Source organism: Bombina bombina, chromosome 5 (genome assembly GCF_027579735.1).
Source record: "Bombina bombina isolate aBomBom1 chromosome 5, aBomBom1.pri, whole genome shotgun sequence".
Lineage (NCBI taxonomy): Eukaryota > Metazoa > Chordata > Amphibia > Anura > Bombinatoridae > Bombina > Bombina bombina.
This window is the reverse complement of record NC_069503.1, coordinates 597,054,491-597,070,553: the sequence shown is the minus strand read 5'-3', so window position 1 is coordinate 597,070,553 and position 16,063 is coordinate 597,054,491. Positions and strand designations below refer to the sequence as shown.

Below are 16,063 nucleotides of genomic sequence, written 5' to 3'. Positions count from 1 at the left end.
TTAAAACCTTTAAAGGGACATTCATTTTTTAAATGTATTTATTTTTTATCTAAAAGATGGCATTTTAAATTGATATTTTTGTGCTTTTAGTTTTTGTTTTAATTCTTGTGGGGTTTGTCTGTTCACTAACAGAGCTGCAGAAGTTACAATCGTGAAAGCAACATGCTGCACAATGAGAGACTATTGGATGAGTTTTAAAGTCCATCTTTATTAGCATAAATTTTAAAAACATGTCAGCCACAGTATTAGCAAACTGAAAGCTGATGCGCCTCCTGCCTCACTGGCATTTCATCAAAGCGGCTTTACTGATGTCAGAAGTCCTTATTTACAGGCACATGTTAACCACAAGCTGAATCATTGCAACATATATGTTATAAGCTGACTAGAAAATGTCCCATGAACATCTTTATGTAAAAAAATAAGTTATTTTACTTCAAAATGTCTTCAGCTTACCAGAGTAAGTGCTCTGTATGCAGTTATGCATAAGCTATTGCTTTACTATTATCATCATGGTGGGAAAAAAAATACAACAGCTAATCAGCATCGTCCATGCTGAGTTCACACTGTGTATCTGTGGTTTGTTAGATTTTACTATAATTTCACAAGATTTTAGAGTAAACGTCTTAAAATTGAGGAGAGAAATAAAGTGACTGTGCCTGCACATGCCAGTTGCATGATCCCTTGCAAGTCCATGGGCAAGTGTCTTGCCTGGATGTTATCCATTTAGAATTATTTCCTGTCATGTAGTGCTTTTTAATAAAAGGAATAAAACAACAACGCATTTCTCAGTGGCTCAGCCTGAGGAAACAGTGCTGTGCCACTGAGAAACACGCTGCTGTTGTTTTAATCCTTTTATTAAATTTTTAACCACTTGTCATTTTGCTGCTGCATCTTCTTTACCCTGGATATCAACATACTGCTTGCCATTTGCCAACATTTAAATGCTGGTCATCATTGCTGACCTTCGTCTGGTTCTCACTGCAGCTTTCTGTGATCATCTCTGGACTCCCTCTGGTGGGACAAGGATATTCCCTGTTTCAGGTGTGTCTTAGAGTGTGCCGGACAACTTGGTTCCGGCCTGCCTTTATAGCACAATTGTGCTGACCATCACGTGAGTAGGATTTATTTCACCTTTATCTACCATTGGCTCACCAGTTTGATTTGCATTATGAGGCACCTCTATCTTTTGTATTCTAGACCTTCTTACATTACTAGTTGAAAGTAATATCTACGAGCTTGAGAGAAGATTTAAGGCATGCTAACATCTGGGTGTTACATAATAGACGTCTATAGGAGTGAGCTGAAAAACTCATCACTTCTATTTCAATACAAATTCATATTTTAAAAGTAAGTTTAAAATACTTGATACACATACATACACATATATACACACAAATACAGAGACATACATACACATATACACATACAAATACACACATACATACACACGCATATATATTTCATGAGGAAACTGCGTGTGTGGTCGAGAAACGCGTTGAAAATAAGAAAAACTTTTACTTTTCCAAACACTTTTGATGTTGCTTTGTTACGGTTTTGTCCTGACAGACTGCAGTGTGGCGAGATGGATCCTGTTTGCTGTTACCCTTAGCCAAGAGGGGTTATCAGAATCCACACTGGGGACAACATAGGAGGAGTCCTAGATCTGAAATCTGCAGCCAGTGGTAACGGTCAGTGAGCTGACCACTGCGAGTGTCAGTCCGCTCCACATGCACCTTATTTTCCTACATGTGCCATCACAATTGTGTGTGATTTTCATACCACTACACTGTTCATTATTCATAACAGAAATACACTATATATTCACATTCATTCACAGAGTGACTAATGTTATTAATACCTACTGGAGCTACTGTCTGTACATTAAATATCTAGAACACTTCTGTTTATTCAGGACTGAATATCCTCTTATATATTTTACTATCTGCTCAGTACCCAAAAATTGAGTTGTGGGAGTTGTGCTAATCGATCACTTAGTACAGACTAAAAGCCTGATGATCAAAGAGAAATCACACAATATCTTTAAGGTCTTTTTTGAGCATTATATTGCAATGTATGTGACTCTCCTTCCATCCAACACTCTGCATAGTGAGATAAGCATTTCTACAGCTAAACTGTGCCTTTATATAATTATTGGAGGGACCTCAGTGTACTGATGAGACTTCTTGGATAATCTTCCCAGAGTGGCGTGCTCTAGATCATCTGACCTTAATTAAGTGTACACAAATATACACATCCAATCAGTTCCAAAATCAAAATAAATACCTTTAACTTAAAAGGACACTCAAGTCAAAATAAACCTTTATGATTCAGATAGAGCGTGCCGTTTTAAGACACTTTACAATTTACTTCCATTATCACATTTTGCACAGTCTTTTTATATACACACTTTCTGGGGAACAAGCTCCTACTGAGCATGTGCACAAGCTAACAGGGTATACATATACTAGTCTGTGATTGGCTGATGTCTGTCACATGATACAGGGGGCCAGAAAATGGGAGAAAAAATTAAATTGTCAGAAAAAAAATCTACGGCTTATTTAAAATATAGAGTAGGTGTTAAATGATTGTCTTTTTATTATGCACTTCTTAATTATGCAATTCTACTGCATTGAGTGGTCCTTTAACATGTTTTCGTGTAAAAAATAGTTTTTTACAAGTTCTGTGTCATTGGTAAGCCATCGTGTTTTGGGTTTAATATAACTTTAACTGGTATTGCTAGAAAATAAATGCAGAAAATTCTGTAACCTTTTCTGGTTATAAATTATTCTGTAGTGAAATCTGGAAGTAAGCTTAAAAAAGAAATATTTGTAAACTTGTTGCATGAAGTTGATGGGCTTAGTAAATAAAACCAATGCTTCTTAGAAAATTGAATTGTCATTTTTTGGTAAGTTGGATTTAATTGCCATTTACTTTTGTTCACCTTAATAAAGCTAACAATTTACAGAACAGTTTAATACAAGTGTGGACAAAATAAGAAACAAACAAGATTAAGAAACAAAATAAGAAACAAACATTATTTGTATGTCTGACGAAGGGGGGTAATACCCCGAAACGTTACATTAAAAGGTAACAAAGAAAATCCCAGCGAGTGCATCCTTTACTTTGATTCTATTTATACAGTGAAAGCTTCCTGGGTAGATGTTCATCTAAAACTGTGAGTGCTGGCCTACTGGACATATATATATATATATATATATATATATATATATATATACACAAATATACATAAACATATTTAGACACGCATATGTATGTATTTCTATGGTAAAGCACTTGACCCCCCATTTCTGAGTTCACTTCATCTTTCCTCAATAAAAACAAGACCAACGTTTATGGGGAAGAAAAGGCCGCAGCCTGTTTATTAAACCAATAACAAAAGTTAAACTTTATCAACATTATAACCTCTCGTTTTAACAATCCACCCAGTGCTTGCTTTTAACCTCTCCATAAGCCCCAACCCCCTTTCAGGGGCGGGGTGTCCACCATCACTTTCCACTTTCTGTTACCGACAGAAGTACCAGCCACTCTCCATCATTTAACTCCTCCCATCATCCTCCACCCCTATAGCGGAGCCTACCAACGCTCCCAAAAAGTTGGGGTCAAATAGCCCTCTCTTCATTCGGCCTCCGGGCTAAACTTTGCTGTCCATCTTTTTCTAACACCTCAGACCTCATATCTTTGAGCCCTTATAACTTTTTTGTGCAATTTTATTTATGTAATAATTTGGAATAATATTATATAATTATTATTACTATTATTAAGGTTATTATTTTTGCAATGCAAGTCAAATAGTTATTCTTTATGAGGTTTATATCTCTCTTATCTCCCATTTTTCTATTTATCAACCTTCCTCAAAGGCATAAAATTTAACCAAAAAAAAGAGCAACATAAAGCAATAATATGGATCCAAACGGAAAGTTTTGATTGCCCTAAGGTTGTTCAATACTGAATTCAGAGTCTCTTATAAAGAAGTATTACATTTTTGGCTCTTTATCAACTTTCTCACTTTGAAAAAAGAATCTTTTATGCAGCTATTTTCAATGAACCATCTGAGGATGTTATTAACCTAAGGGTCTAAAACTAAAGCATAGGGGTATTGAAATTCACAATAAAAGGCAAAATGCCTGGAAAAGAGTCACCTATAAAGCATACTTATGATTACGTCTCTTGGGGTCATTTATCAAAGGCCAAAGATTGATTCATAAGCAAAAGTTGTGCTGTTTCAGCCATTTTTAGCCTGTGTTTCCAGACTGCTTTTACTCTGGCAAAACAATAAAACAAACGAAAAATTGTATTTGTATATTTATCTTTTCTACAACAGCTGCAGTATTCATGAATTCAGTATATTAATAACAACTATAGCCCCAAATAACGATATATAAAAATTACCTTTTGGCCCCGTCTTAGCTAACTAAACACTGGACAATACTTTAGAAATTAGACGTGTGCACTTATATCACAAAACTAATATCCACACAAATGTACCAACTAAATGTTAAAGGGATAGTAAACACCAAAAATGTTACTGTTTAAAAAAGATAAATAATCCCTTTATTACCCATTCCCCAGTTTTGCATAACCAACACTGTTATAGAAATATACTTTTTACCTCAGTAATTACCTTGTATCTAAGCTTCTGCGGACTGCTTCCTTAGCTCAGATCTTTTCACAGACTTGCATTTCAGGCAATTAGTGCTGACTCTTCAATAACTTCACATGCTTGAACACAGTGTTATCTATATGAAACACATGAACTAATGCCAGCTAGCTGTAAAAAACTGTCGATTGCATTCAGATGAGAGGCGGCTTTCAAGGGCTTAGAAATTAGCATATGAGCCTACCTATGCTTAGCTTTTAACTAAGAATAGCAAGAGAGCAAAGCACATTTAATGATAAAAGTAAATAAGAAAGTTGTTTAAAATGAAATGCCCTATCTGAATCATGAAAGTATAATTTGGACTTTACTAGAAAACAAAAAAATACTGATGATATTTCTCAGTATTCATTAGTTTTCTTTAAATTACCACTAAGGGTTAAAGTACTTACCCTAGCATAGCATGCTGTAGAGCTTCTCCTTCTTAGAGAAGGTCCTTTAGCGCAGGCCCCTGGGATCTGCCACGCTAAGCCTCCTATTAGCACGACCAGGGCTCTAAGAAGAAGGGGCGGGATTAGCGCTGCTCTCCAGCCCACTAGGGTTAAATAAAATGCTGAACTGCAAACTTTTTCACATACAGCAAAGGAATAGTTACTTTTGTCTAGCAAAAATAAATGTATATGTTCCGCAAATATTCAGTAATAATATTGTTTAAAATTAAACAAATACCAAATAATGCAGCAGACGAATATTTAGAGAAAATAATTTCCCCAAATATTTGTTACAAAAGATACGCCAAACTTAATTTTTCTCTGCTTCACATGACTATTATAAATTATTGCAATTAGTTATAACATTTGTTCTCCTATTACAATTATGTATTTTTAGAGAGACAAATGCTTTTACAAGTTAACCTTTTTATTTGCTTTTAAATACAGCATTTAAAGGGAACTGAAAGTCAAAAATAAACTTTCATGATTAAAACAAAGCATGCAAATAAAAAAATAATTAAAAAAAAATCTCTCATATACAACCATTGTGCACAGTCTTTATGTACACACAGTATATCCTTATGAGTTTTTGATTGGCTGGTGGCAGTCACATGATAAAGGAGGAGTCTAATGAATGGAAATTGGTCAGAAAATATGTTTCAAATTCAAAGGAAGTGTAACTGCATTTCCGTTTAATTAATTATGCATTTGCTGATTATGCAATTATATTGTATTTGTCATGTATTACAATTTCATTCTGAGTTTGGCTAGCCAAATCTATGTGAAAAAATGGACACATAAAAGCCTAATTTTAAGGTCCATAAGATGCAGTTATATAGAATGTTCTAAGTGGTATTAGCACAAACATTGGCCTTACAGTCACGCATGGGGTTTCTACCATTGTGGCACGTTATTTAGCATTTTAGCTCACGTGGAAACACCTCTGGAATTTAACTTGTAATGTTCATGTGTTAGCGTGTATATTACCAGTTAAATATTTTTTTTTATTTTTTTAAAATATATATTTCTTTCTCTCTTTTTAAAATTTATATCTATACCTGTTTATATATATATATATATATATATATATATATATATATATATATATATTTATATACAAAGGATTGGCCACTATTTAGCCAGCACCAGACTATTACTCATTAAGTATATAACAAAACCATAAGTATAGAAGCGAAAAAGCAAATACTGATATTAAATGTTTAATTATATATAAATGGCAACATAAAGAGCACACAGGCTGCAGCAGTGTGGGGCAGAGTATAGGTGCATCATAAGCTTCAATAGTATTGATAACACAGCGGACAGTTTGTTCAGTAATGTCTATACACAACTAAAGGTAACCACTTTAATTTCCCTATGAATTAACATTAACCTGAATATTCTGTGAATCGGATCTAAGGATGTATCTGGCATAAACTGCTACCTTTTCGTATACAACAGATTAGGCAAAAGTTGAATGTGCATGGGAAAGAAGTGTTACGGTATATATGTCTGTGCTTTACCTGCACTATAAATCACGATACTACTATTGGCTACCAATAAATGTAGATTACAAATAAAAATCCTGAGGGGTGTTCCTATTCTTGAACTGTGGGTCTGATATATAGACATTACTGAACAAACTGTCTGCTGTGTTATTAATACTATTGAAGCTTATAATGCACCTATACTCTGCCCCACACTGCTGCAGCCTGTGTGCTCTTTATGTTGCCATTTATATATAATTAAACATTTAATATTAGTATTTGCTTTTTCGCTTCTATACAGCTAAAAAGCAATAAAAAAGGCGGAGTTCCGAGCAAGATGTAAGCTCAGACAATCACTGAAAACAAACAGGATGGCCATGATATTGATCGGATTGGATGTCCACCGATGACACTTGGAATGTGGGCGTGATTGACCAGTTACGTTATAAAAACCCGACTACCTAGCGGCGCGATTACCTTTGACATAGACGGTTACGGCGAAACATGTTAGGGACGCTAGGGTACTGGTGAGGAGTCTTAGGAACTCCTGTGTTTTTAGATTGCCTCAGGTTATCTTAATGCAGTATATTTATTTATTATAGCAATACTTTGCCTATGAATTTAACCTTGTTAAAACGGCTGTGAGTTTCTATATTGATATACTACACTTCTCTAAACCGGTCTTACACTTGCTCCTGAAAAAGTTGCAGATATAACCAGATTTGAATTACTTTAGGTGTTACTCCATTATAAAGCAGCTCTTTCCAGGGGACAACTTTGTTCCAACAGCTTAGTGGGATGTTATGCACAGTTACGATGTGAATACTTTTGACCTAATATTTATAACGAGTGTCCTATTATGCGCCTGTGTTAATACTCACTCACATTGTAACAGTAATACCATATTGACTCCTATAAGCGTTATTAGTCTACAAGACACTCAACTAGAATCTTGCTGTTGTTGTATCACCTGATCCACTAATGCTGCAAGCTGCACTATACAGACAACCTAGGTGGTTTTATCTAAGACTAAGGAGACAGTGTTAGCTTCATATAATATTGCAGTAGAGAAGGTATACTGTGACCGTATTAATGTTTACTTGATACTCATAATAGACACAATCAGTATTTATTGAGTAAATGTTCACTCAGTAAGTTTCAAGTATACCATACTAACTCTAACGACAACTATATTTAAAGCAACAGCTCACAAGTCATACAATTTGATTGTTTGCATAACTATATTTATCCTTAGGGGAGCCTCCCCTATATACCCCAGCATACAGTATAGAGGTTAACCCAACTCTTGATAATAAGATCACAAAAGTGTAAAAAACAGGTGTATAGAACCAGGCAAAGTGCATACTAATATTAGTACATCCTCCAATACACATGAGGAGGTGTAAACAGACTCATAATACATTTCTATAAATCAAGGATGGCAAATTTATTTTTTACGTTACAATATATTCTACTGCCTCTAAGTACCTGAGAGTGCTTTTAAATTCTCTATACTATTTTATATAACTTAATAAAAGTTAAGTTTTAACAACTATCTTTCCCACATTTCAGATATGTGTTGTAAGTTTGTTCTTTTTCAGTTAGTGGAGCTGCTAGTTGTTCGTTCCTTTTCCATATTTTGGAAGCTGCCAGATAAAGTAGAAACCCTAGAGTGCTATTAGTGTATTCTTTACACGAGTTGGTTCTCTTACCTTTCTTGTGTGTTTTTGTGTACTATTGAACCTAATACACAGCACCTACTACCCATAATATAACATTTAACATACAAAAGTACTCAATATAAATGGGATGCAAAGGGTTCATTATAGATATGATGTAGTGCCATTGGTAACTTTCTCTCTACAATTATCTGAGAATTTAGTTAGCTAACTTGGCTTTAGTAATTTACAAAGCAAATTAAGATATATGCCAGCCCTTTCCAGTGTACCTTTGATACATAATTTTGTAAAGTTGGTTGAAAAAGATATTGACCTATTAAATTCTGATGTTCAATTTTCAAACAACCTAAATAGAGATACAGAGAAAAGCCTTAAAAGAACTTCAAGATGATTTAGAAATTACTAAAAAGCCATCAGACAAGGGGGGCAATGTGGTCTCTTTAAACACAAGTGACTACATTGACGAATGTCATTGTCTATTAAGAGATACAAAACAAAATAGAATTCTACGATTTAACCACTCTAGAAAATGCAGTGAGGACTAGCCTGCCATCCTAACAAAGGTTAGGGATGAAGGGTTAATTAACAAAAAGGAGTTTGACTTCTTATTTGTAAAATACCCAATAACACCAACATTCTACAGCATACCAAAACTACATAAAAATAAATGAAATAAATAATTTCAGGGATGGGCTTCCTGACAGAACGAATTTCCCAATATGTGGACTTCTTTGTCAGACCAAGTCTACTTAGTTTTCCCTCGTATGTTAAGGACAAACTTGACGTCCATAAAAAACTAGATGGAATTACAATTACCCCCAAAACAATTTTGGTAGCAATTGACGTTGAGGCTTTATACTCCAGCGTACCCCATAAAAAGGGAATAGAGGCATGTGAATTCTTCCTGATGCAAGGAGGCCAGGAATAAAACAAACATACTGAATTTGTCCTGGATCTCCTATAATTTATTCTTTAACATAACTATTTTGTGTTTAGGAATAAATGCTACGAACAAATCCTAGGAACTTAAATGGGGACATGCTATGCCCCAACCTTTGCATACCTTTATTTGGGGGGAGATGGGAGCAAGACTATATCCTGAACTGTGATAAAAACTATGGTTCAGCAGTTGCACGATGGCTGAGATTCATTAATGATGTGTTCCTCCTGTGGGAGGACACTGAAGTAAAATTAATTGAATTCATACATAGTCTAAACCAGAATGATCTAAATCTAAAATTTACTTTCAATTACAGTACAGAGGAAATTACATTCCTGGACCTGCGAAATATAAATATCAATAATGAATTAAAAACTGCTACGTATAGGAAAGAAACTGCAGGGAATGCACTATTATCTTTTGACAGTCATTATCCAAAAAATCTAATTCAAAATATACCATATGACCAATACTTGAGGCACAGGAGAAATTGCACTGATTTCAGACAATTTAAAGAAGAAGTCAATAGCTTAAAAAAGAGATTCAAGGCAAGGAGTTATTCTCAACAAAGTTTAAAAAATGCATTTGACAAATCAAACAATAAAGATAAAGAATCAATATTGTATTCTGTAAACACAAAACCTCAAGATGTATCCTTTACAAGATTCATTAGCACTTTTAATAATCACTGGCAGGACATCCGGGCAATTCTTAAAAAACACTGGCATGTGTTACTGGTAGGTCCTACTATAGCCAAATTTGTTGGAGACACCCCACTAATGACACCAAAAAGAGCTCCAAATTTAAAAGATATGCTAGTACATAGTCATCTGAAATCAACAAACAGTGACAATTGGATGACAAGTAGAAAGAAAAATGGTAATTTTAAATGTACACACTGTTCAGTATGTGAAAACATGATGACTGGAGAGAATTTTTGTGATAAATCTGGAATCTCTCACAAAGTAAAGGGACATATTTCATGTAAAAGTGAGGGGGTTGTATATATGGTATCCTGTAATTGCCCTTATGTACTATAAAATAAAAACATATAGGGATTCGGGAACTATAAGAAAGAATAAAGGAGCATAAATGTGATATCAAAAATAAATGTAAAAAAAATAACAGTGTGGCAAGACATTTTTTGGAATATCATGCCAGCAACCAAGAAATTTTGAGATTTAGAAGTTTTGAACAAGTAGATATAAAAAGCAGGGGAGGTAATTTAGATCAAATTCTTTTACAAAAAGTAATCGAATTTTCATTTTAAAAAGTTTAAAACCAGCAGGACTTAATGAGGAATTAAACTTTGGTTCTTTTCTAGGAGATTAAAAATTCCAGACACTCCTCCATATTTACATACCCCCGATACTAATGCAAATTTGCAATATCTTAAGGTAACACCATACCATTCAGTAGAATTTCTACATTGTAAAAATTGCAAATATCATGTAATGCCATGTGCCCTATAAGACTTTAAATCCTACAAGTAACTTGCTAGAATTCTTTTCAGCACCTTGCATGTACACATATGTATATAATGTAAATAATACGTATATAAATCAACTATGGCATTCAAATGTCGGCGGTTTTAGCAGCTGAACAGCGCTGATTTATCGCAGTCTGCATACCAGTGTGGGACGCAACTTCCAAAGGCGTGCTGGTCACTTATGTGCCTTCAAGACAATTAGAAGTTACTGACAGCCGACCCAGAAATGGAACACTATGGAAGACTAACATCAAACAGCCCAAACAGCCTATGACCCATCGTGGAGTGCAGGTACTGCCAGCCTAACATAACGGACACTACTAAAGGTAACCACTTTAATTTCCCTATGAATTAACATTAACCTGGATGTTCTGTGAATTGGATCAAAGGCTCTGTCTGGCATAAACGGTTACCTTTTCATATACATCAGATTAAGTAAAGGTTGAATGTTCATGGGAAGAAAGGTTATGGTATATATGTCTGTGCTTTACCTGCACTATAAATCACGATACTACTATCGACTACTAATAAATGTGGATTACAAATAAACATCCTGAGGGGTGTTCCTACTCTTGAACTGTGGGTCTGATATATAGACATTACTGAACAAACTGTCTGCTGTGTTATTAATACTATTGAAGCTTATGATGCACCTATACTCTGCCCCACACTGCTGCACCCTGTGTGCTCTTTATGTTGCCATTTATCTATAATTAAACATTTAATATCAGTATTTGCTTTTTCGCTTCTATACTTCTGATTTTGTTATATACTTAATTAGTAATAGTCTGGTGCTGGCTAAATAGTGGCCTATCCCCTTTGTATATAATCATTAACGTTTTACCACTATCATGCACTACAAAAAGTGTATCCATGTTGGTAACACTATTTTGTAAATGAATCTCATATTGATTACTCTGAAAGTGCTGATAAACCTTTATACATATATATATATATATATATATATACACAGTATATACAGTATATATATATATATATATATATATATATATATATATATATATATGTATATATATATATATATATATATATATACATTGGATATAAAAAGTCTACACACCCCTGTTAAAATGTCAGGTTTCTGTGATGTAAAAAATTGAGACAAAGATAAATCATTTCAGAACTTTTTCCACCTTTAATGTGACCTATAAACTTTACAACTCAATTAAAAAACAAACTGAAATAAAAAAAGGGAAATAAAACTAAAAAACTAAAATAATATGGTTGCATAAGTGTGAACACCCTTTTATAACTGGCGATGTAGCTGTGTTCAGAATTAAGCAATCACATTCAAAATCATGTTAAATAGGAGTCAGTACACACCAGTCATCATTTAAAGTGCCTCTGATTAACACCAAATAAAGTCCAGCTGTTCTAGTAGGTCTTTCCTGACATTTTGTTAGTTGCATCCTACAGCAAAAGCAGAGAGCTTCTAAAGCATCAGAGGGATCTCATTGTTAAAAGGTATCAGTCAGGAGAAGGGTACAAAAGAATTTCCAAGGCATTAGATATACCATGGAACACAGTGAAGACAGTTATCATCAAGTAAAGAAAATATGGTGCAACAGTGACATTACCAAGAACTGGATGTCCCTCCAAAATTGATGAAAAGACGAGAAGAAAACTGGTCTGGGAGGCTGCCAAGAGGCCTACAACATTAAAGGAGCTGCAGGAATATTTGGAAAGTACTGGCTGTGTGGTACATGTGACAACAATCGCCCGTATTCTTCATATGTCTGGGCTATGGGGTAGAGTGGCAAGACGGAAGCCTTTTCTTACAAAAAAAAAACATCCAAGCCCGGCTAAATTTTGCATGTTGCAAAAGGTGTTCTGGTCTGATGAAACCAAAGTTGAACTTTTTGGCCATAATTCCAAGATAAGTTTGGCGCAAAAACAACACTGCATATCACCAAAAGAACACCATACCCACAGTGAAGCATGGTGGTGTCAGCATCATGCTTTGGGGCTGTTTTTCTTCAGCTGGAACTGGGGCCTTTGTCAAGGTAAAGGGAATAATGAACAGTTCCAAATACCAGACAATATTGGCACAAAACCTTCAGGCTTCATGAAGAGGAACTTCATCTTTCAGCATGACAACGACCCAAAGCATACATCCAAATCAACAAAGGAATGGCTTCACCAGAAGAAGATTAAAGTTTTGGGATGGCCCAGCCAGAGCCCAGACCTGAATATAATTCAAAACCTGTGGGGTGATCTGAAGAGGGCTGTGCACAGGAGATGCCCTCACATTCTGACAGATTTAGAATGTTTTTGCAAAGAAGAGTGGGCAAATCTTGCCAAGTTAAAAAAAAACTCATACCCAAAAAGACTGAGTGCTGTAATAAAATCAAAAGGTGCTTCAATAAAGTATTAGTTTAAGGGTGTCCACACTTATGCAACCATATTATTTTAGTTTTTTATTTTTATTTCCCTTTACCTAAAAGATTTCAGTTTGTTTTTTAATTGAGTTATACAGTTTATAGGTCACATTAAAGGTGGAAAAAGTTCTGAAATGATTTATCTTTGTCTCATTTTGTTACATCACAGAAACCTGACATTTTAATAGGGGTGTGTAGACTTTTTATATCCACTGTTTTTATATATATATATATATATATATATATATATATATATACATACATATATATATATATATATACACAGTATATACAGTATATATATATATATATATATATATATATATATGTATATATATATATATATATATATATATATATATATATATAATCCAAAACAAGCACACACTCTCTGGAAATTTTTCAAATGTGCACAAAAGATTAGATGTGATGTTTTGGGGATCTCACCCATTCAACATACAAATATATATATATATATATATATATACACACCATAATATTTGTAAGTATAATTTTATCAGATAGTGTATATATGATTGTTACTGTTTATGTTAATGTATTTATGTTGTGTTTGGTGCACATTTTTTAAGTGTTAACCTTTACACAAGGTCATCAGTTGGGCTAAATTGATGGGCTTTAAATTCGTTTGCACTCAAGCCAACACATTTACTTTCAACTTGAAATACGCCCACAAGTTAACGGGTATGCGATATTGCAACAGCGTGCCTGTGATAACGATAGAGCGCCGTTTGTAATCTGTCCCATAGGGGGATGACTCTCTCTATGTGTTACTGGAAGCCAAGAATGATTTAAAATCCCCTGCCTCATCTGTTACTGACTCCTGAGAGAATAAAATCACAATATTTGTGGTTGCCAACAGAGGAAATCCTTGTTACTGGAATCCTTTGCTCGTTGTTTGCTGCTATCACACAAATGGGACAAAATTGCTCTCAACCACAGGACCAAAATATATATATTTCACACATTGCACTAATTACAACACTTTGAGCCACATAGCCACATAGCCATTTTATTTTTAAGATGTTCTGCTACTTTTTTTAAATTTAATTTGGTTTTCCTAATGTACCATAGTTGTTTAATTCCCATGCAATGTATAGGAGTACTTTCAAACCCCATTTAAAAGCTGTGTGATAATTAGTCATCTTGTGGTTTTCAAATGGATTGGAATGGTTTGTATTTAAAATCCTAGAAAACACCATGCAGTGAACTCTGAATAGAAATACTGATTGACATATGGGATATAATTTGTAGAATCAATAAAGCTAATTAGCATTTGAGAATGTACATGGGAGAGGGCGAATGTTAGAGGCAGTGGAAGAGGGATATAAGGTACGAATGAGTTAGAAAGTGAGAGCTAAAGACAGAAAAATTAAAAATGTGCTATGTAAGAGTATTTCTAATAGCTATGAAGGTTTGAAATAAATGGACCAGAGGTAGCAGATAATTTACAAGTAAATTTGCACCCGCTATTTTTAGAATGGCTAGAAAATACCACATCCTAGGGATAGTAAAGTCCAAATTAAACTTTCATGATTCAGATAGGGCATGCCATTTTTAACAACTTTCTAATTTTTACTTTTATCATCACATTTGCTTTGTTCTCTTGTTATTCTTAGTTGAAAGCTAAACATAAGTAGGTTCATATGCTAATTTCTAATACCTTGATGGCCGTCTCTGCATTTGACAGTTTTCACTGCTAGAGGGCGTTAGTTCATGTGTGGGCGTTAGTTCATGTGTTTCATATAGATAACACTGTGCTCATGAACGTGAAGTTATTTAAGAGTCAGTAATAATTACCCTAAATGCAAGTCTGTCAAAAGATCTGAGATAAGGAGGCAGTCTGCAGAAACTTAGATACAAGGTAATTACAGAGGTAAAAAATATATTTCTTTAACAGTGTTGATTATGCAAAACTGGGGAATGGTAAATAAAGGGATTATCTATTTTTTTAAACAATAACATTTACTGTTGAGTCCACGGATCAACAGTTATTACTATTGGGAACACCACTCGGCCAGCAGGAGGAGGCAAAGAGCACCACAGCAAAGCTGCCAAGCATCACCTCCACTCCCTCAAACCCCAGTCATTCGACCGAAGGAAAAGGAAAGAAAGGAAGTAACACAAGGTAAAATCAGTAAAAAAAAAACCTCTCATGCATCTAAGAAATATTAATTTGCCATTTGATCAGTATCCAAGTACTGCTCAAAAAGAATTCCCTCTGGGTGGTAATTATTTTTCAACAGAACCTACAGAAATATCAAACCTTTTTATGTTTATCCAGAATTAAAACAAAATGTGTTTTAAAAAAAGACAGTTGTATCAGCATTAGAGCTAAATACATTCATTTGTTGTAACTCCACTATATTTTACCAGTTTTTATACAACTTATTATAATTTACTCTGCTTTTAGTCCCTACAGTCACTATGTCATGGGTATAAAAGAGTATAAAATGTTCCACAGTCAAGGAGAAAAGTCAAATTTTAATGCATTGACAGACTATCTGTTCATAAGTGCAGTCAGCATTTTTTTCATATTATCCAAAGCTCAGGGATTTCCAGTTTTATGAATATCCATTGATGTCTAACATTTTGAAAGTGCAGATACAGAGGCTCTAAGTTGTAAAAGTGAATCTGCTGTGTGTTCTTTACTGTACATACGCACTAAAAGAAGAAAAAGGTACAAAGCATGTAACGCTTCGATGCCTGAAATATTTATTATAACTTTGTTGGGTTTTTTCAGTTTCAGATCCTAGAAAATCTACTATTTCTTGCTTAGTGAGTTTATATATTTTCATAAGTTTGTGATTATTCTTCATTTTTTAGATTCACTAGAATATATATTATTATATATTTGGAAAAGGTTAGCTTCTCCTCTTAGAAGTTACTTCCATTTTTCCTGCTCCCTTTATCATGTGACAGACATCAGCCTATTAGAAAACACA

General features: G+C 34.3%; 1 protein-coding gene across 1 annotated transcript in view; it reads right to left on the bottom strand.

Moving 5' to 3' along the window:
- Window positions 1–16,063, bottom strand: part of CNTNAP2 (contactin associated protein 2) — a 2,991,056-nt gene that overhangs the window by 2,727,976 nt on the left and 247,017 nt on the right. The gene's annotated exons all lie outside the window — the stretch shown is intronic.